Raw genomic sequence first — 22,500 nt, forward strand, 5'->3', positions numbered from 1 at the left:
GCACACACACATACACAGCACACACTACGCACACACACACACGCACACACACACATCACACACGCACACACACACACACGCGCACACACACACACACACACACACACACACACAGCACCACACACGCGCACACACACACACACACACACGCACACATATATATACAAATGAGGTGGGCTTCATAGATAATTGGCAAAGCTTCTGGGGAAAACCTGGCCTTGTTAGGAGAGACGGCATCCATCCCGCTTTGAATGGAGCAGCTCTCTGCAGCTTCTCTCCCCCTGCCATTCCCTCATTACCCCATCCCCGTAGAGACGGTGCCTGCTCCCAGACCACCAATAACCAGCAAAAATCTATTTAAGCATAAAAATTCAAAAAGAAAAAATAATATAGCATCTTCAACTGTACCACAGACTAAAACAGTTAAATGTGGTCTATTAAACATTAGGTCTCTCTCTTCTAAGTCCCCGTTAGTAAATGATATAATAATTGATCAACATATTGATTTATTCTGCCTTACAGAAACCTGGTTACAGCAGGATGAATATGTTAAATGAGTCAACACCCCCGAGTCACACTAACTGCCAGAATGCTCGTAGCACAGGCTGAGGTGGAGGATTAACAGCAATCTTCCATTCCAGCTTATTAATTAATCAAAAACCTAGACAGAGCTTTAATTCATTTGAAAGCTTGACTCTTAGTCTTGTCCATCCAAATTGTAAGTCCCAAAAACCAGTTTTATTTGTTATTATCTATCGTCCACCTGGTCGTTACTGTGAGTTGCTCTGTGAATTTTCAGACCTTTTGTCTGACTTAGTGCTTAGCTCAGATAAGATAATTATAGTGGGCGATTTTAACATCCACACAGATGCTGAGAATGACAGCCTCAACACTGCATTTAATCTATTATTAGACTCAATTGGCTTTGCTCAAAATGTAAATGAGTCCACCCACCACTTTAATCATATCTTAGATCTTGTTCTGACTTATGGTATGGAAATTGAAGACTTAACAGTATTCCCTGAAAACTCCCTTCTGTCTGATCATTTCTTAATAACATTTACATTTACTCTGATGGACTACCCAGCAGTGGGGAATAGGTTTCATTACACTAGAAGTTTTTCAGAAAGCGCTGTAACTAGGTTTAAGGATATGATTCCTTCTTTATGTTTTCTAATGCCATATACCAACACAGTGCAGAGTAGCTACCTAAACTCTGTAAGTGAGATAGAGTATCTCGTCAATAGTTTTACATCCTCATTGAAGACTACTTTGGATGCTGTAGCTCCTCTGAAAAAGAGAGCTTTAAATCAGAAGTGCCTGACTCTGTGGTATAACTCACAAACTCGCAGCTTAAAGCAGATAACCCGTAAGTTGGAGAGGAAATGGCGTCTCACTAAATTTAGAAGATCTTCACTTAGCCTGGAAAAAGAGTCTGTTGCTCTATAAAAAAGCCCTCTGTAAAGCTAGGACATCTTACTACTCATCACTAATTGAAGAAAATAAGAACAACCCCAGGTTTCTTTTCAGCACTGTAGCCAGGCTGACAAAGAGTCAGAGCTCTATTGAGCTGAGTATTCCATTAACTTTAACTAGTAATGACTTCATGACTTTCTTTGCTAACAAAATTTTAACTATTAGAGAAAAAATTACTCATAACCATCCCAAAGACGTATCGTTATCTTTGGCTGCTTTCAGTGATGCCGGTATTTGGTTAGACTCTTTCTCTCCGATTGTTCTGTCTGAGTTATTTTCATTAGTTACTTCATCCAAACCATCAACATGTCTATTAGACCCCATTCCTACCAGGCTGCTCAAGAAAGCCCTACCATTATTTAATGCTTCGATCTTAAATATGATCGATCTATCTTTATTAGTTGGCTATGTACCACAGGCTTTTAAGGTGGCAGTAATTAAACCATTACTTAAAAAGCCATCACTTGACCCAGCTATCTTAAGCTAATTATAGGCCAATCTCCAACCTTCCTTTTCTCTCAAAAATTCTTGAAAGGGTAGTTGTAAAACAGCTAACTGATCATCTGCAGAGGAATGGTCTATTTGAAGAGTTTCAGTCAGGTTTTAGAATTCATCATAGTACAGAAACAGCATTAGTGAAGGTTACAAATGATCTTCTTATGGCCTCAGACAGTGGACTCATCTCTGTGCTTGTTCTGTTAGACCTCAGTGCTGCTTTTGATACTGTTGACCATAAAATTTTATTACAGAGATTAGAGCATGCCATAGGTATTAAAGGCACTGCGCTGCGGTGGTTTGAATCATATTTATCTAATAGATTACAATTTGTTCATGTAAATGGGGAATCTTTTTCACAGACTAAGGTTAATTATGGAGTTCGACAAGGTTCTGTGCTAGGACCAATTTTATTCACTTTATACATGCTTCCCTTAGGCAGTATTATTAGACAGCATTGCTTAAATTTTCATTGTTACGCAGATGATACCCAGCTTTATCTATCCATGAAGCCAGAGGACACACACCAATTAGCTAAACTGCAGGATTGTCTTACAGACATAAAGACATGGATGACCTCTAATTTCCTGCTTTTAAACTCAGATAAAACTGAAGTTATTGTACTTGGCCCCACAAATCTTAGAAACATGGTGTCTAACCAGATCCTTACTCTGGATGGCATTACCCTGACCTCTAGTAATACTGTGAGAAATCTTGGAGTCATTTTTGATCAGGATATGTCATTCAAAGCGCATATTAAACAAATATGTAGGACTGCTTTTTTGCATTTACGCAATATCTCTAAAATTAGAAAGGTCTTGTCTCAGAGTGATGCTGAAAAACTAATTCATGCATTTATTTCCTCTAGGCTGGACTATTCTAATTCATTATTATCAGGTTGTCCTAAAAGTTCCCTGAAAAGCCTTCAGTTAATTCAAAATGCTGCAGCTAGAGTACTAACGGGGACTAGAAGGAGAGAGCATATCTCACCCATATTGGCCTCTCTTCATTGGCTTCCTGTTAATTCTAGAATAGAATTTAAAATTCTTCTTCTTACTTATAAGGTTTTGAATAATCAGGTCCCATCTTATCTTAGGGACATCATAGTACCATATCACCCCATTAGAGCGCTTCGCTCTCAGACTGCAAGCTTACTTGTAGTTCCTAGGGTTTGTAAGAGTAGAATGGGAGGCAGAGCCTTCAGCTTTCAGGCTCCTCTCCTGTGGAACCAGCTCCCAATTCAGATCAGGGAGACAGACACCCTCTCTACTTTTAAGATTAGGCTTAAAACTTTCCTTTTTGCTAAAGCTTATAGTTAGGGCTGGATCAGGTGACCCTGAACCATCCCTTAGTTATGCTGCTATAGACTTAGACTGCTGGGGGGTTCCCATGATGCACTGAGTGTTTCTTTCTCTTTTTGCTCTGTATGCACCACTCTGCATTTAATCATTAGTGATCGATCTCTGCTCCCCTCCACAGCATGTCTTTTTCCTGGTTCTCTCCCTCAGCCCCAACCAGTCCCAGCAGAAGACTGCCCCTCCCTGAGCCTGGTTATGCTGGAGATTTCTTCCTGTTAAGAGGGAGTTTTTCCTTCCCACTGTTGCCAAGTGCTTGCTCACAGGGGGTCGTTTTGACCGTTGGGGTTTTTCTGTAATTATTGTATGGCCTTGCCTTACAATATAAAGCGCCTTGAGGCAACTGTTTGTTGTGATTTGTCGCTATATAAATAAAATTGATTTGATTTGATACACACACACACACACACACACACACACACACAAAATTTCCTACTGTTCATCCAAATGAAATCAGTTCATGAAACCCGTTTTCAACAAGGAAAGTACATCAAATTTGGAATGCTTTTACCACAGTCAAGTAAAAGAATCATCATTTGACACTGCTGCTCCCAGTACTGAATCATATTTCTAAATGTAACTATAATCATTATCCCTTTCACACCACTGGTACCATTTGAACTACTCTATAGAGTTTGTGACAGTCCTGAATCAAGACTAAAATTCAGGCTTGCAATGACCTAATGTGATGAATTAGTGTTTTTCGTACTAGATCTCTTCAGGGGATCCTTGGGATCCTCTGACTGTGGTGAATTAAGTTATTTAGAAAGACTTCGATGAAAGGCACCATTTGCACTGTGAGCAAACGTGAGCTATGATTTTTTTAGCCACATGGTGCATTTCTCTAATCACGATATTAACATGTTCCCTCTCAATACAGGTCTATTATGGGATTAATTTTAAAACACTAAGTGGGGCAAAATTGTACTAATTTGTCCGATCTCCCCACACTGAGTTCTTAAATCTAAGTCCATTTCTTTTTTACAGTTTTTATTTTGGCTGTGTGACAAGGAACCAGATCAGACTCACTGAATAAAAGTATTAAACTGTCTGGCCCAGTTCTCAATTGAATACAATTTTCTTTCAGATTTATGGTTTAGGTTAGGTCTTCTAATGGTCTGAAAATCTCTCATTAGCAGGCAGAGGAGGTCCTCAACAAAACCTCTGAATGAGGTGATCGGTTGCAAGGAAAAGCTGTACCGTCTTGCCCCACGTTACCTACCTCTGCTTTATAGCGCTCACATAATTCCACAGATTGTATCAGGAACATTTGGAAAACCTGTTGGCTGTTGTCATGCCACACACAACCTGAAATAGTATTCCCATCTCCCAGTGTGTAGCCCATTCTTGTATATTTTGTACATTTCTCAAAGTTAAATAGTGTATATTCTGTAAAGTGAACTATTCAACCTCTTAATACCTTCTTTTGCACAGTTTTGTATATTCTGCACACTTTTAGAATAGAATAGAACAGAATAGAATTTATTTCAGCAACAACACAGCAGCATAAAGACAACATATCAAACAAATCAAAAAAACAAGACCAAATTAAACACCGTGTGCCTGAAAAGGGGGTGGGAAGAAGCAAAGCTTATAAATTACCCACCCCTCATACCCCATCCCAAAGTCCAAGTCCAACATATAATTACACTTATGCTCACACTCCTATATATACAAATAAGCAAATTAAATACATACATCCACAAATTTATACATCTTTTTTTTTATTTATGATTTTCTTTATATCCAGAAATGATTAATTTCTTATAATGTTTCTTAAAACAGACAAAAGAACTACATAATCTAATTTCCACAGGACATTTGTTCCAAATCTTCACCCCTTTAACTGAAACACAAAAACCCTTGACATTAGTACGTACGGGAGGCTTCTTAAAAACCATGCATCCTCATAAACTGTATTCAGATTTCCTGATGTTGAACAGGCTCTGGACATAAAGTGGCAAGGCCTGGTTATTAGCTTTGTACAAAGTTTGTATGGTGATATAATCCACTAAATCTCTAAATTTCAGTAAATTTAAAGTCATAAACAGAGAATGCGTTGGCTCAAGATAAGGTTTATTACAGATGATTCTGATGGCATGTTTTTGTAAAAGAAATACATGATTGGTATTTGATTTGTAAGTATTACCCCAGAGTTCGATACAATATGTCATATATGGTACAATTAAAGAATAATATAATCTAAGTAGCCCATCCTGGGACAATATGTCCTTGACCCTGTACATGATAGCGATAGACTTTGACATTTTAAATTTTATATCATTTATATGAGGTTTCCAGCTGAGTTTATTGTCAATTATAACACCTAGAAATTTGTTCTCAGTTACTATCTGTATTTCCATATTGTTAATGGTTACACTTTTACATTTAGGCACAAATTTATTTCCAAAAATCATACATTTGGTTTTCCCAAGATGAAGTGACAATTTATTAGCATCAAACCAAGCCTTAAATTTATCCAGTTCGTTTACCACCGTGTCAAGAAGCTGTTCAAGATTATCACCACTGCAAAATACAGTTGTGTCATCTGCAAAAAGAACACACCTCAGTACCCGTGACACATAACATATATCATTTATATATAAAATAAATAACAAAGGACCTAAGACCGAACCCTGGGGCACCCCACACGTAATTTCCCGAAGTTCGGAATCAATGTTATTGTATTGAACATACTGATACCGACCATGTAAATAACTATTTATCCAGTCATATGCTAATCCTCTGATTCCATATTTCTGTAATTTAGTTAGCAATATTTCATGATTTACAGTGTCAAACGCTTTCTGTAAATAAAAAAAAATACCTACTGTATATTGCTTGTTATCGACTGCAGTCGCTATATTTTCCACAAAATCCATCAATGCATGTGAAGTAGTCCTAGATTTTCTAAATCCATATTGTTCTTCACAGAGTATCTCATACTTTAGTAAGTAATTATCCAGTCTTTTTACAAACATTTTTTCTAGTATTTTAGAAAATTGGGGTAAAAGTGAAATAGGTCTATAATTTGAAAAAGTGTGTTTGTCACCAGTTTTAAACAAAGGTATTATTTTGGCTATCTTCATCTGTGAAGGGAATTTACCAAAACTTAATGATATATTACAAATATAAGTGAAAGGTTTTACTATACAATCAATGATTTTTTTCAACAAAGCCATATCCAAATTATTGAAGTCCTTTGATTTCTTACTTTTAGAATTCTGCACCAGATCAATTATTTCTTTTTCATTTGTTCCACCAACAAACATTGACACAGATTTATTAAATGTTATCTTATTTTCAAAAGATTTAACGCTCAATGAATCAATATTACTGGCAAGATTTTTACCTACATTGACAAAATATTCATTAAAATGGTCAGCAATAGTCTCATTATCTTCTATCACAGTATTATTGGAAAGAAAAAAAGAAGGATAATTTCTACCATTTTTGTTCTTTTTTATTACTTCATTTAAAATATTCCATGTAATTTTTATATTATTCTTATTTTTAACAAGTAAGTCACTATAATATCTTTTCTTACTAAATCTCATAATATGAATTAATTTATTCTTATATATTTTATATTTACTTTCAGCTTCCTTTGATCTCGATTTTATAAATCAAAGTAAGTTCTTCTTTTTAAATGCCCTCTGAAGACCCTTGGTTATCCATGGTTTATTGCTGTATCGGTTAGTATATATCTTGTTAACAAGAGGACAGTGTTTATCGTATAACTTAGAAATGATAGAAATAAAACCATTATAAGATTCATCAACATCATCAACATAAACATCATTCCAATTCTGGCATAATAAATCCACCCTTAAATTATCAACAGTTATTGGTGTGACATTTCTACTCAATCTATTACAATCCTTTTGAAACACTCGATCATGTGATGCAAAAACAGTAAATACTGGCAGGTGATCACTAATATCATTTACCAGCAATCCCGCACTGAGACTACCAGATATGACATTAGTTAAAATATTGTCAATAAGGGTTGTTGAATTCACAGTTATCCTACTTGGATGAATGATGGTCGGAAATACTCCCAAACAATATAAAGAATTTATAAATGAAGTGGTTTGTGGATGATTGTGAGGATTTAGAAAATCGATATTAAAATCACCACAGATAAATAAATGTGAATTCTTATTTATTTTGTTGTACATTCCCATAATTACTTGTTCAAAAGTATCAATATTTGCTCCGGGAGCTCTGTATAAACAACTAACAACCGCATTTTTTGAATTTATGGATGTAATTTTAACCGTAACACATTCCATGATATTATCAACTGTGAATGACATATTGTGAACTAATTTACAGTTGTAATCAGACCTTACATATAATGCCACACCCCCGCCTCTTCTCTTCTGTCGATTTACCTGAAACAATTGATAACCTTCCAACTGTACAAGATCTTGATTGACATCAGTTAACCATGTTTCTGATATAGCGATCACTGAAAAACTTTTTCTAAATGTATCTAAACAATCATTTATCCTTGAAAAATTCCGAGAAAGACTTCTACTATTAAAATGTATTATTGAAAAATCTCCATCTTTAATTTTATAATCATTAAATTGTTCTTCTGTAAAATAATTACATTGTCGCTCGATATTGTCACTAAAAAAAGAATCTGGATCTGATTCAGGTTCAAAATGGCGAGAGGCAGGATGACTATAATTAAATGTTTCCAAACAGAGCTCCTTGGCAGAAATAAACTGATTATTAACCGTGTTCATTATATTATATACAGATTTTCCTCCATCATCACAATCAATTTCTTTATGTATTACTTCACAACTTACATCAGTTAAACTTACTAAGATCATGTTCATCTTTAATCCATAAGGTTTTAGCTTCTTCAGGTGTTCCATTTAATCTGAATTTTTCTTGGTCAAGTATTCATTTATATATACATTCGTTCCTTTTAAATTCTTTGCTTGTTTTAGAATTGCAAACTTCTGTTTCCTGTTTGTAAGCCTCAATAATATGACTTTAGGTTGATTTTGACCTCTCTGCGGTAAAAGGTGACTACTATCGATATCATTAGGGTTTATTAAAATTCCTTTGTCCTTCAAAAGTGAAATCACCTGTTCCTCTACAGAGAGGTTGTCCATTTCAGAGGGCTCCCTTCCTGAAGCCACCGCTCTTGCATAACTTCGAGGCTTAATGTCCAAACCTGTAATGAGAAGGTCATTTGACCTAGTCTGTTGTTCAAGTTCTGCAATTCGATTTTCCATAAGTTTTAATGATTTGTCTTTCTCTTCATTTGCCTTTTGTAATTCAACAACTTGTTTTGTTAATTCCAATATTTTTTGTTGTTGTGAAATAATTTTCAGTTGATCAGCCACTTCTTTAATGGGCTTCATTTGTGCTGACATCTCATTTAACATTTTTCTAATGTCCTCAAGTTCTTCCTCCATAAACACAGTACCCTTTTTTGGAGCCATAGCTGACGGGTCCTGAAGGCGAACCTACGACACCGACAGCAGGAGGTCCAACAAGCAGCAGCCGCAGATTTAGTAGGCCTCAAAACAGGCCGACGTGGTATAACCACCCCTCGAGGCAAGTCGACAAAAGACCACTGCAAATCTCCCAGCAGCAGCAGCAGTAGCAGCGGTCTCAATGGATCTGATGGCAGCTGACGAATGCCGACGATGGTATCCAGCAGCAGCAACACGACGGATCCAACCGTCATATTTTCATATGACAGTTGGATGTGTGGAACATGCATGTCAGCCAGTGTTTGTGTGGGTTCCCTCCACATGCTCCACTTCCAAAGGCAACTGGTGACTTTAAACTGACCGTACATGCAAGTGTGAATGTGTTTGTCTGTCTATATGTGAGCTTGGGATAGACTGGTGACGTGTCCAGGGTGTACTCCGCCTTTCACCCAATGACCGCTGGGATAGGGTCCAGCCCCATCCGTGAGGTTCAATAGAATAAGTGGGTACAGAAAATTAATGAATGAATTTCTGTACATAATACGTCTGTCATTTAGCTAGACCTTCTGTCCATATATAGGTCATTCATATATGACCATTACCTTTTTTTGTTGTTGCCCCCGCGTTTGAAAAAGCAGTCTAATCTTGTTTAGTCGACTAAATTCACTTAGTCAATTAATTTTTTGATGTTAGTCATTGCACAAAGCCCTTAGTCAGCTAAAGTTTTGTGTTAGACAACTAAGGTTTTTAGCCTCGTACAGAGGAGGCTAATCTTATTTTAGTCATAAAATGTCATTGTCTTACCTTAAAACTGGCGGCCATCATGTACCACCAATTAATGGCACAGGAAGGAAGGACAGCCTTGAGGTGGGAGCAGGTGTTCCAGTACGGAATAATCCATTTGAGATGTTTATGTACACCAAATCCAGGAGCACTTCTCCTCTGGTGCGGCGGACTCGGCCATATTTGTAGCAAATGACCAACCCGGAAGTAAACAAACCTCTTGCACATTGGAGGTGTTTCTTGGCAATGGCACCGATGAGGCAGCTTATGCCGTGAAAGTTGTCAGCTAACGTCAGACGACTAACCTACAAGTTCAGCCAATGATGTGAAATGGAGATTAGACAGCTAATGTTGGGCAACTAACCTTAGTCAACTGAGTAAGTTTAGTAGGTAAAAGATTGCACTGCTTTATGAAACCGGGCCCTAGAATTCTATTAAGAATATAAATGTAAATTTAGTCAGCCACACTATAAAACTGGAGCTAATTCTCATCAAACGTCAACAATTAAATCAAAACCTTTACCCTGATGCCAAGTTCAGTCTGAGGATATGTAGAACTGACATGGATGATGTGTTAAACCTGAATCAGTACGACAGCAAAAAAAATATTTTAATAACCGGGAAAACGAGAATGACTCACTAGACGTGCTATGATCCTGTTTTCAATTACAGGCACTATTGAGTTTTCTTTGTTGCTTCAAGTAGTATCAGATTGCCTCGCTTTTTGTGAATATGACCAGCGGTCTACTTCACCACAAAGCATGTGTTGGAGGGCAGAAAGGAGGATAAATGAGAGCAGGGAGGAGAATGGAGTTAAAGCAGGAAGATGCAGTCAACAAGCAGATGAAGACAGCAGGAATTTCTGACATTGGTCAAGGGGGGTAAAGAGATAAGTTTAAGAAAGAGGGATCATTGAGAAGGAGGAGCTATAGAGATAAGGTCATGAAAAAAGAAATGAGGGAGGACTGGAATGGAAAATGACAAGAAAAGACTGTGGAGAGCAAAGTTTGCGATTTATTCCACTTTTGGGCCTGGGGCATTCCTAACTAACTGCACCCAGGCCTCCAAAGTGGGGTGTAAATACAGTTGAAAGCAGCTAAAAGTGTCCCTCTCCACTGCATGCTATTTTCAAAGGCAATGAAAGTATGAAGAACAATGAAGAACCCTGACTATTATCTATGTTAAGTGTAGATGTGGTTAAAACCACCGAGCTATGCTCCAGCCATCTATGGTGTTGATCTTGACAGCGTGGCGAACAAGTCAGAGGTCATGTTCCCAGTATGGGGTAGAAACATTTACACTGGGGTTAGTGGCCTCAAGACAAAGCAACATTATTGACCCTGTGTGAAAACAGACTTGAATCACAAAAGAGGAATCCAGAGTGAAGAAACAGCTGGAAAAATAGTCCATCAAGAGCAGATAAAGTGTTTCTTCATATTTATTGTTCAAGCTCCACTTGCATAAATGACCTCCCAGTATTGACCCGTATTACAAAATGACAACTATAGAACAGAATAAGAAGGAATTTGTCTGCTACTTTATGGAGGCTATAATGCACCTACTTTTTGCCAACATTCAAATTCTTCAAATATTAGTGTTGGAAATTGGACCCATTTTTGCAATCCAGTCATTAATTTATTATTTATTAATATATGGAAGAAAAACCTGATGGTACTTGAGGTAACAAGAATTGTCAGGTGTTGTGTCCCATTATGGCAGAGGCAATGTCTGACAACAATTACAAATATCGTATAATCTGATGCATTTCTTACCTCCAGACAAAAGGTGGGATGGGAGGTGATTGAATGTGGGAGGAGCAGTGGAATTTCTCTGCTCAGTTAATGATTCCTGCACTAGAGTCAATTCATAAATGTCCAACTCCATAAATTGATAAGACTCCAATTCTGAAATAGATCCATAAATTGTTCAAACCTTAGCTCGGTAGTTCCACCCCATCAAATATACTTTTTAAATCATCTATCAGGAGTTAAAAGATTTACTTTAGTGGTTTTCAAAAATCAAACATGCTTACCTAAGACATCTGAAATAGAGTCCAACCAATACGAATTTTTGGGGCTGACATTAGGGAGTAAAAAAAAAAGAAAAAAAAGAACAGTACCAAGTACAGTACCAATATATTTTACAGTACCACTATATCTGAAAATATGTACATAAAAATGCCAATGACTCCTAACATTTCATTATCAAACCTTTATCACAAAGAATGTAATTGAGCTTTAATGCTTCCAATTTTAAACAAATTTTATTATAAATGTATGACCAACAACCAAACAATGTACGTCACGCTGCCTTCACTTGCACAAAATAGACTTCTCATCTATTGTGGCCCTGCCTAGCTGGAGGCTTAGCAACCACTGATCTCGATAAAATGCCCACTCTTACTTAAAATGACTGGCAGCTGATCCCTTTGCCACAGGCTCTTGTAGATAAAATGACAAAAGGGTGATGGGGTCCTCAAAGGCTCAAACTGACCGATATTGCCGGCCAACTAATATATCAGTCGGACTGTAGTCTGTACTCTGAAACACAACCCCTGACAAGTTTGGTATCTTTTGTCATCATATTCAAAACATCATCACAAGGTGTAAATACTTACTAATGGGGAGTAAATTGGAACACACGTATTTCAAAGAAATGCAGTGCATGTACAGAGCTTCTTATCAAACACAGATTGGTGGACGAATCCACAGCATGTGCAGAGTGCAAACATACTCTGGTTTAAAATGTTTTTTATGGGCTCACTTTGAAAAGAGCTGACTGCTGATTGTCTTTTATTTACATTCCCAGACAGGACAAAGCAGGTGTGCTGTCCAAGTCTCATCTCAACACCACCAACTTTTGCTTTGATGGTAACTCAAATTCTTCTTCAGTGCATGAGCAGCTGGGAATTCTTATTTTCTCAACTACAATCAAATGCCTAAAACAAAATAACCCTCCTGCTTAAGTTTACTGCTTATTAGTTTTTATGGAGAGGAAGTGACTGATAATATAACATAAGTAAAAATCTGATCCAGGAAGAAAAAAGCTCTTTGTAATGAAGCTCAAGACAGCCCTCCAGCACAGGGTCAATCAGATACCCAAGAGTTGATGGATTAGGGAGTGCTCCAGAGGAGGGTCATAAACTTGTGCACGCATAAGTGTTTTCCCAACCCTCAATCCCAAATTCTCAAATAAAAAGAGAAAAATAAAATTAGTGGCAGTGCACTGCAGTCTGTGTTTATTTAGGAGGGTCTTGTTCCCAGAGTTTACATAATGCATACGTAGCTCTGGAGAAATCTGACCTTTGACACCTGCACAGCACAGGTCAGATGGTGTCACCTGTTCACATACCACACGTGTGTCTGGCTGAGTGACAGATGAGTGCATTACCCCGTTCATGTGTTGTTTTTGTACAAGTTGTACATTTATTTGTATGTGCGTGTGTAAAGACATTTCCCCACAGCTTTAAAGTCAATGTAAACCAATCTACACCCATCCTGACTGTACAAGGTCTGTCAATAAAGTATCGTACCTTTTATTTTTTTCAAAAACTATATGGATTTCATTCATATGTTTTACGTCAGGACAAGCTTGAACCCTTGTGCGCATGCGTGAGTTTTTCCACGCCTGTCGGTGACGTCATTCGCCTGTGAGCACGCCTTGTGGAAGGAGTGGTCCCGTCCCCTCGTCGGATTTTCATTGTCTGGAAATGGCGGAATGATTTGGACTTTTTTTCCATCAGAATTTTTTCAGAAGCTGTTAGAGACTGGCACCTGGAAACCATTTGAAAAATTTATCTGGCTTTCGGTGAAAATTTTACGGGCTTCACAGAGAATAAGGACTGTTACTACAGCTTTATGGACGGCTTTAAGGACGCTCCGCACGCCGCGCTCCGAGCTGCGACGACGAGGCAGAAAACGCCAGATCATTTCTAAGCTGATGGCTCTGTGGATACGAGACCGTCGTGTGCACTTTCTCTGGTTGTCACAAGAGCTGGACAGCCATTTTCCAGCAGATTTCACTTTTAACAAGAGATTTTGTCATGGAAAGCCGCGCGGAGGCTTCGTGTGTAACGACCGATTCACTGTTTGAGTGAGACAAAGGAACACCTCCGTTTCGGCGTGTCAGAGGACAAGTTAGGACAAGCCCAGCTCTCCAGAATTTCTCTGATACTTACTGGACTGGTAAGCATTGAAAGCCGAGATAGGCATGTCTCAACTTGTCCCATGACACGCCGAAACGGAAGTGTTCCTTTTTCTTTGTGGATCATCATGTTGGATGGGGAGTGTTGGTGCACAGCCATTCTCAGATCTCAACAGAGATGTTCAATTGGATTCAGGTCTGGGCTCTGGCTGGACCAGTCAAGGACATTCACAGAGTTGTCCTGAAGACACCCCTTTGATATCTTGCCTGTGTGCTTAGGGTCATTGTCCTGCTGAAAGATGAACAGTCACCCCAGTCTGAGGTCAAGAGTGCTCTGGAGCAGGTTTTCATCAAGGATGTCTCTGTACGTTGCTGCATTCATCTTTCCCTCAATACTGACGAGTCTCCCAGTTCCTGCCACTGAAAAACATCTCCACAACATGATGCTGCCACCACCATGCTTCACTGTAGGCATGGTGCCTGGTTTCCTCCAAACATGACGCCTGCCATTCAAATACAAAGAGTTCAATCTTTGTCTCATCAGACTAGACAATTTTGCTTCTCATGGTCTGAGAGTCCTTCAAGTGCCTTTTGGCAAACTCCAGGTGGGATACCATATACCTTTTACTAAGGAGTAACTTCCGCCCGGCTACTCTACCATACAGGCCTGATTGGTGAATTGTTGCAGAGATGGTTGTACTTCTGGAAGGTTCTCCTCTCTCCACAGAAGAATGCTGGAGCTGTGACAGTGACCGTTGGGTTCTAGAGGATGACGGAGGCCACTGTGCTCATTGGGACCTTCAAAGCAGCAGAAATGTTTCTGTAACCTTCTCCAGATTTGTACCTTGAGATAATTCTGTCTCAGAGGTCTACAGACAATTCCTTTGACTTCATGGATGGTTTATGGTCTGACATGCACTGTCAACTGTGGGGCCTTATATGTAGTCAGGGGTATACCTTTCCAAATCATGTCCAATCAACTGAATTTACTCCACTTAAACTGTAGAAACATCTCAAGGTTGATCAGTGGAAACAGGATGCACCTGAGCTCAATTTTTAGCTTCATGGCAAAGACTGCGAGTCCTTATGGACATGTGATTTTTTTTTTAATTTCTAATAAATTTGCAAAAATCTTTAAAAAAATTGTCTGTAGTATTCTGAATAAAAAAAATGAATTTTAGCAATTTTGTAATGTGGCTGTAATAAAAAATGTGAAAAATGAAGCGCTGTGAATATTTTCTTGATGCAATGTATCTTATACAACAGCCTAATGTTTCAATAATAACAGAACAAATCCCATTGAATGACTTTTCATGACAAATGACCAAAATACTTCATTGCAGTTTTGCTGTTCAACTAATCAATTTTTTATTTTTTCAAATTAAAAGTTTTTCAGCTCTTTGAAAAGTGTTTGAAAATGTTTGCAAACATGACAGTAAAAGTAATTGTCCCTCGTGATGCGTAGCAAGGCAGGAGTATCGCTCTTATTTATAATTCTAGGTTTAGTTTATTAGCTATGGGGGGGGGTCACAAATATAACTCATTTGAACATCTGATTCTCTGCTTTGCCCATGATGCTACGTATTGCCAAGGTCAAAAGAATAAAAATCAGCTGTATTACTTTGTCACTGTGTATAGGCCCCACGGCCCATACTCTGAATGTTTAGAAGAATTTGGTGAGTTCATGTCTAACTTGTCAACTAGTGCAGATAACATTCTGATTATTAGTCACTTCAACATTCATATAAATAAGCCTTCTGATCCCGTCTGCAAATTATTTATGGAAATTGTGGATGCAGTAGGATTCCAGCAATGCATTGAGGATTCAAAGCACATTAGCGGAAATACCCTGGATTTGGTTCTCGCACGTCGTATTGCTGTCATGGATATCGACATCATGCCTCTTGCGTCAGTGGTCTCTGATCAGTCATTTATTAGGTTTACAGTTTTGCTGCAGTATTTAGTGGAACAACAACCTTATTTATCACTGCAGCGACGCAACTCCTCAACTACGATTGAACTCAAAGCAAGACTGCCTGATATCACATTTGAAATATGCCCAATCAGTAGACAGTTTTGTGGATAGTTTAAACTCAGTGTTCAAAACTACACTCGACATGATTGCACCACTTATGTTAAAACCCGCCCCCCCCCCCCCAAAAAAAACCCAGTCACCTTGGCTCAATGATTACTTGCGTGACCTCAAGCATAAGGCTAGAGGTCTAGAACGGAACTGGCGTAGTTCAAATTAGAAGTATTCCACCTTGCGTGGCGTGATGCTATCTTAGACTACTAGCATGCACTACTGGCTACAAAGCGGGCATATTACTCTAATTTGATCAACAAAAACAAGCATAACTCAAAGTTCTTGTTCGACATGGTGGCAACACTTATTTAAGGACAACCACCTGTGAGTCACTCTCCTTTTACAGCACAAGATTTCTTGGATTATTTCAAGAACAAAACAGACAACATTAGGTTAAACATATCCCAGCATGCCTTAACCCAGCTACTACACCCTGCTATTCAGGTGGGTGCCATTACTGAGGTATAACCTAGAGTTCCAGAATTTGATAGTATCTCACTTGATATGCTGACAAAACTTGTAACCTCTACAAAAAGCACTACCTGCTTACTTGATCCCATACCAACAAAACTGTTTAAGGACCTGTGGCCCACTCTTGGACCAACAGTGCTGGAAATTATTAATCTCTCTTTAACCTCTGGATCTGTTCCTAAATGTTTCAAATCTGCAGTGATTACACAATTACTTAAGAAATCTAATCTTGACCCTAGTATACTGAAAAACTAGCTAATATCAAATCTATCATTTTGCTCTAAAATTCTGGAAAAGGTGGTTTCACAGCAGCTCATGGACCACCTTACTGAGAATAAGCTTTTTGAGCCACTGCTGTCTGCTTTTAGAAAATATCATTCCACAGAGACACCTCTCACTAAAGTGGTGAATGATCTGTTTGCAATGGATTCGGACACCACTACGGTTCTGGTGCTATTAGATCTCAGTGCTGCGTGTGATACCATTATATTCTACTCGACAGGCTGGAGAATCATTTTGGGATTACTGGGAATGCCCTTGCATGGCTGACATAATACCTGACCAGTTGTTCTCACTGTGTTTTGTATAATAACACTAACTTTAACTTTAGTGATATGAAATTTGGGGTTCCACAGGGGTCCGTTTTAGGCCCCCTGCTTTTCTCACTTAATATATTCTTTATATTCTCCCATAGGCACATATTCCAGCGTTTTGGTATTACCTTTCATTGCTATGCTGATGATACTCAGTTATACAGTAGTGTTCAGAATAATAGTAGTGCTATGTGACTAAAAAGATTAATCCAGGTTTTGAGTATATTTGTTATTGTTACATGGGAAACAAGGTACCAATAGATTCTCACAAATCCAACAAGACCAAGCATTCATGATATGCACACTCTTAAGGCTATGAAATTGGGCTATTAGTAAAAAAAAAAAAAAAAAAAAAAAGTAGAAAAGGGGGTGTTCACAATAATAGTAGCATCTGCTGTTGACGCTACAAACTCAAAACTATTATGTTCAAACTTCTTTTTTAGCAATCCTGTGAATCACTAAACTAGTATTTAGTTGTATAACCACAGTTTTTCATGATTTCTTCACATCTGCGAGGCATTAATTTTGTAGGTTTGTAACCACGATTTTGCTCGTTTACTAGTGTGCTTGGGGTCATTGTCTTGTTGAAACACCCATTTCAAGGGCATGTCCTCTTCAGCATAAGGCAACATGACCTCTTCAAGTATTCTGTCATATCCAAACTGATCCATGATACCTGGTATGTGATATATAGGCCCAACATCATAGTAGGAGAAACATGCCCATATCATGATGCTTGCACCACCATGCTTCACTGACTTCACTGTGAACTGTGGCTTGAATTCAGAGTTTGGGGGTCGTCTCACAAACTGTCTGCGGCCCTTGGACCCAAAAAGAACACTTTTACTCTCATCAGTCCACAAAATATTCCTCCATTTCTCTTTAGGCCAGTTGATGTGTTCTTTGGCAAATTGTAACCTCTTCTGCACGTCTTTTATTTAACTGAGGGACTTTGCGGGGGACTCTTGCAAATAAATTAGCTTCACACAGGCATCTTCTAACTGTCACAGCATTTACAGGTAACTCCAGACTGTCTTTGATCATCATTTTTTGCACCTGCGTATGTTTTCCACTCTCCAATCAACTTTTTAATCAAACTACGCTGTTCTTCTGAACAATGTCTTGAATGTCCCATTTTCCTCAGGCTTTCAAAGAGAAAAGCATGTTCAACAGGTGCTGGCTTCATCCTTAAATAGGGGACACCTGATTCACACCTGTTTGTTCCACAAAATTGAGAAACTCACTGACTGAATGCCACACTACTATTATTGTGAACACCCCCTTTTCTACTTTTTTTTTTTTTTTTACTAATCACCCAATTTCATAGCCTTAAGAGTTTGCATATCATGAATGCTTGGTCTTGTTGGATTTGTGAGAATCTACTGAATCTACTGGTACCTTGTTTCCCATGAAACAATAAGAAATATATTCACAACCTGGATTAATCTTTTTAGTCACATAGCACTACTATTATTCTGAACACTACTGTACATGCTGATAACTGCTGGTAATCTCATCCACATAAAATCCTTAGATTACCTTGCATCAGTGAGAAGCTGGATGTCCAGCAATTTCCTGCTTTTAAACGCTGATAAGACTGAAATGATGGTTCTTGGTCCAGTGAGACATCAGTATCAATTTGACCAGCTAACACTTAGCCTAGGCTTGTGTGTCATTATTACACTGACAAAGTGAGGAACCTTGGGGTAATTTTTTGATCCTATGTTGTCCTTTGACCTCCACATTAGAGATATTACGAGGATTGCTTTCTTCCACCTGTGAAATATAGCTAAGATTCGTCCCATCCTGTCTATGGCTGACGATGAGGCCCTGATTCTCTTCTAGACTGGACTATTGCAATGTTCTATTTTCTGGTTTACCGCAGTCCAGCATTAGGAGCGTACAATTGGTTCAAAATGCTGCTGCCAAACTTTTGACAGGAAGCAGAATGTTTGACCACATTACACCCATTTTGGCATCTCTTCACTGGCTTCCTGTCACTGTGAGATCAGATTTTAAGGTTCTTCTACTAACCTATAAAATTTTTCATGGATTGACACCTCCCTACTTAGGTGACCTAATTAAACCTTAGGCACCGGTCCGGGCTCTACATTATCAGGGTGCAGGACTACTCTGTGTCTCTATGGTGAATAAAAGGTCTGCGGGTCACAGAGCTTTCTCTTATCGTTCCCCTGTTCTGTGGAATGATCTCCCTGTATCTCTAAAACAGTCAGATTCTGTGGAGACTTTCAAGTCCAGACTTAAGACGCACTTATTTTCCCTTTCATATGGCTAGAATACTGGCGTAGTATGTTACTATGCTTTTTACCATTTAAAATGAATTTTATTAGGAAACGGAGCGTGCCGCGGCCTCAACTTTATCTAAATTCTGGGTTTTTTAGTGAAGCTTCAAGCTAGTGGCCGGCGATCACCTTAGTATTTCTTCTGTTTTTCTTGTTGCTTAATGCTGACAAATTGTACTGAATTTGTCTTTCTGATGCCTGAATCTGTTTTTTCTCTCTGTTTGAGGTTGCAGCTCCATCCAGAGATGGGTGTGGCATCTACTTCTGCAACCCGTCCCATCTTGTGCACTGGCAAATTTCCTGTTTATTCACTTTGTAAACTGTTTGGCAATTGTGTCTGTAGCATGACCCAAGCAGAGGGTCGCCCCTTTGAGTCTGGTCTGCTTGAGGTTTCTTCCTCAAATCAGAGGGAGTTTTTCCTTACCACTGTTGCTCTGGGGGTTGGTAAGGTTAAACCTTACTTGTGCGACGCACCATGAGGCAACTTTGTTGTGATTTGGCGCTATATAAATGAAAATAAATTGAAAAAAATTGCCAATGGAGTGTTTAGTTGTCCTGAATCCTTCAGCTGTGTCAATCGCCGTACAGCTTAAAATAAAGTCCTGCAATGACATAAACCATCACAGTATAATACAACACTAAAATTTAGGGCCTTCTAGCACAATGGTCCACTCCTCACACAAGTGCCAACTCAAAAACATTAACGTTATAGATGAAAACAAGAGCTAGTTTGATTTCAATTCAATTTCAATTTATTTTCATTTATATAGCGCCAAATCACAACAGAGTTGCCTCAAAGCGCTTCACACAGGTAAGGTCTAGCCTTACAACCCCCAGAGCAACAGTGGTAAGGAAAAACTCCCTCTGATTTGAGGAAGAAACCTCAAGCAGACCAGACTCAAAGGGGTGACCCTCTGCTTGGGCCATAACATAAAGTACAGAACAATTCACAGAACAATTCACGGACGAATATACAAGAAGGCAATTGGCACAGGACAGGAGGATCGCCAACACAAACACAACTCCATCTCTGGATGGAGCTGCACCTTAAACAGAGAGAAAAAACAGAATCAGGCAAGAAAAAAACTGAATCAGGCAAGAAAAACAGAATCAGGCAAGAAAAAACAGAATCTGGCAAAGTCAGAAAGATGCATTTTCTCTGGGACTACCTGATAAGAGAACGATTAATAAAAGAGATGGCCATTATCTACAGGCTATTCTGGACTTGGACACTGGGGTCAGGAATCTGACCTTTGCCCCACCCTTAAGTTGCCCTGACACTTGCCCGACTTTGATCCGCACACTTGCATGCACATCATCATGGATTATCTCCACCCGCTTTGTTCCCAGCTGGACGCTGTGCTTTGTTCCACTGGCTGCCACGCGTTGTGCACTTGACGCTGCGTATATAAAAATTATTTTGTAGTGGCTTAATCATTTTTTCTCAGAGTTGGCTGCTGAAAAGGCCTCTAATCGCTTCCAGAATCACAGAGGACCGCTCCAGCTGCAGCTTTTTCCCCTCTCTCCTCGCTCACTGAATGAGGTGGAGAAAGTATTTGGAACCGTCTAAAAGGTCATTATTTGTCATATTTATATTGTAATGGCTTGGTAAAACAGTTGCATGTTCATTCGTTCTTGTGAGCAGCTGTAAAACTAAGTTTATTATAGATTTAACATCTTGTTATAATTGTTCAGATGAGCTGCACTCTGATGCGGTGCACTGACTCCATCACTCGCACTCACATGCAGTATTTTTACTTGTGTGCGTAATGTTCACGTGAAGTTCACATAATTACGCGTGATGGAGATTTTGAACATTTCAAAAAAAATTTTGCGCAGTTTACAATGGTTTACAATGAGTTTGAGATGGGTTTACTCTCGTGCATGGTAGAGTGTATGCAAGTGCGAGGATCAAAGTTGTGCAAGTGTCAGGGGGACTGGGGCACATTTGTTGAAGATCTAACGTAAAATATACATTAAATGGGGTTTTCAATGTTAAACTTAAATGGCAACAAAATCTGTAGTCTGGATCACATCCAGATCAGACTTTGTCAGTCAATAAAGGATACTATCCTACATAACACTCTCAAATATGAAGGAAATTCGATCTTTTTTGAAAGAGTTATGAATTTGTGAAACGTTGTTCAATGTTAAAGGATAGGGAATTTCCATTTTTCCCAAATTTTCCTAACTTTGACCTTTGATGTAGGTTTTATCAGCTTTTGCCCATCAGTATATGAAACCTCTGTAAAAATTTCATAACATCTGAAAAAGTGTGGGTTACAGGCTTTCAAAAACAACAAACAGGGGCAGAGGTAACAAACAATCCATGATCTTAACTGGACACAAGTTTGACAAGAAAACTAAAAATAATATGACTGCTTGAAAGTGACAAAGAAAACTTTGTGAGAATAATGCAAAAAAAAAAAAAAGAAAAAAAAAAAAGAGCCACATACGAGGTCTGTCCATAAAGTATAGGTCCTTTTTATTTTTTTCAAAAACTATATGGATTTCATTCATATGTTTTACGTCAGACATGCTTGAACCCTCGTGCGCATGCGTGAGTTTTTCCACGCCTGTCTGGTGACGTCATTCGCCTGTGAGCACTCCTTGTGGGAGGAGTCGTCCAGCCCCTCGTCGGAATTCCTTTGTCTGAAGTTGCTGAGAGACTGGCGCTTTGTTTGATCAAAATTTTTTCTAAACCTGTGAGACACATCGAAGTGGACACGGTTCAAAAAATTAAGCTGGTTTTCAGTGAAATTTTAACGGCTGATGAGAGATTTTGAGGTGACACTGTTGCTTTAAGGACTTCCCACAGTGCGAGACGTCGCACAGCGCTCTCAGGCGGCGTCATCAGCCTGTTTCAAGCTGAAAACCTCCACATTTCAGGCTCTATTGATCCAGGACGTCGTGAGAGAACAGAGAAGTTTCAGAAGAAGTCGGTTTCAGCATTTTTATCCGGATATTCCACTGTTAAAGGAGATTTTTTTAATGAAAGACGTGCGGACGGGTCCGCGCGTCGGCTCACAGCCGCCGCGACGCTCCGCCACAGGAAAAAACACCTCTGTTGGAAGCCTTAAGGAGAAGTTGGAACATGTCCAGCTGTTAAACAATTTCTCACATACTCACTCACTGAAAGCCATCAAAAGCCGCCTGGATTTTACAAATGGTTATCAACACGGAGGTGTTTTTCCTGTGCCGCCGCTCCGCGCCGGCTGCGTCCCGACGCGCGGACCCGTCCACACGTCTTTCATTAAAAAAAATCTCCTTTAACAGTGGAATATCCGGATAAAATGCTGAAACCGACTTCTTCTGAAACTTCTCTGTTCTCTC

General features: G+C 38.9%; 1 protein-coding gene across 7 annotated transcripts in view; it reads right to left on the bottom strand.

Annotated features, from left to right (window-relative positions):
- LOC117528275 (septin-9-like) overlaps positions 1-22,500 on the bottom strand; it is a 274,932-nt gene that overhangs the window by 25,763 nt on the left and 226,669 nt on the right. The window contains exon 2 of one of the 7 annotated variants that reach the window (XM_034190890.1): positions 20,664-20,665. The exons of the other annotated variants lie outside the window; for them this stretch is intronic. The gene's annotated coding sequence lies outside the window, so the exon portion shown is untranslated. The remainder of the gene's footprint in view (positions 1-20,663; positions 20,666-22,500) is intronic. 7 annotated transcript variants of the gene reach the window in all.

Source organism: Thalassophryne amazonica, chromosome 16 (genome assembly GCF_902500255.1).
Source record: "Thalassophryne amazonica chromosome 16, fThaAma1.1, whole genome shotgun sequence".
Taxonomy (NCBI): domain Eukaryota; kingdom Metazoa; phylum Chordata; class Actinopteri; order Batrachoidiformes; family Batrachoididae; genus Thalassophryne; species Thalassophryne amazonica.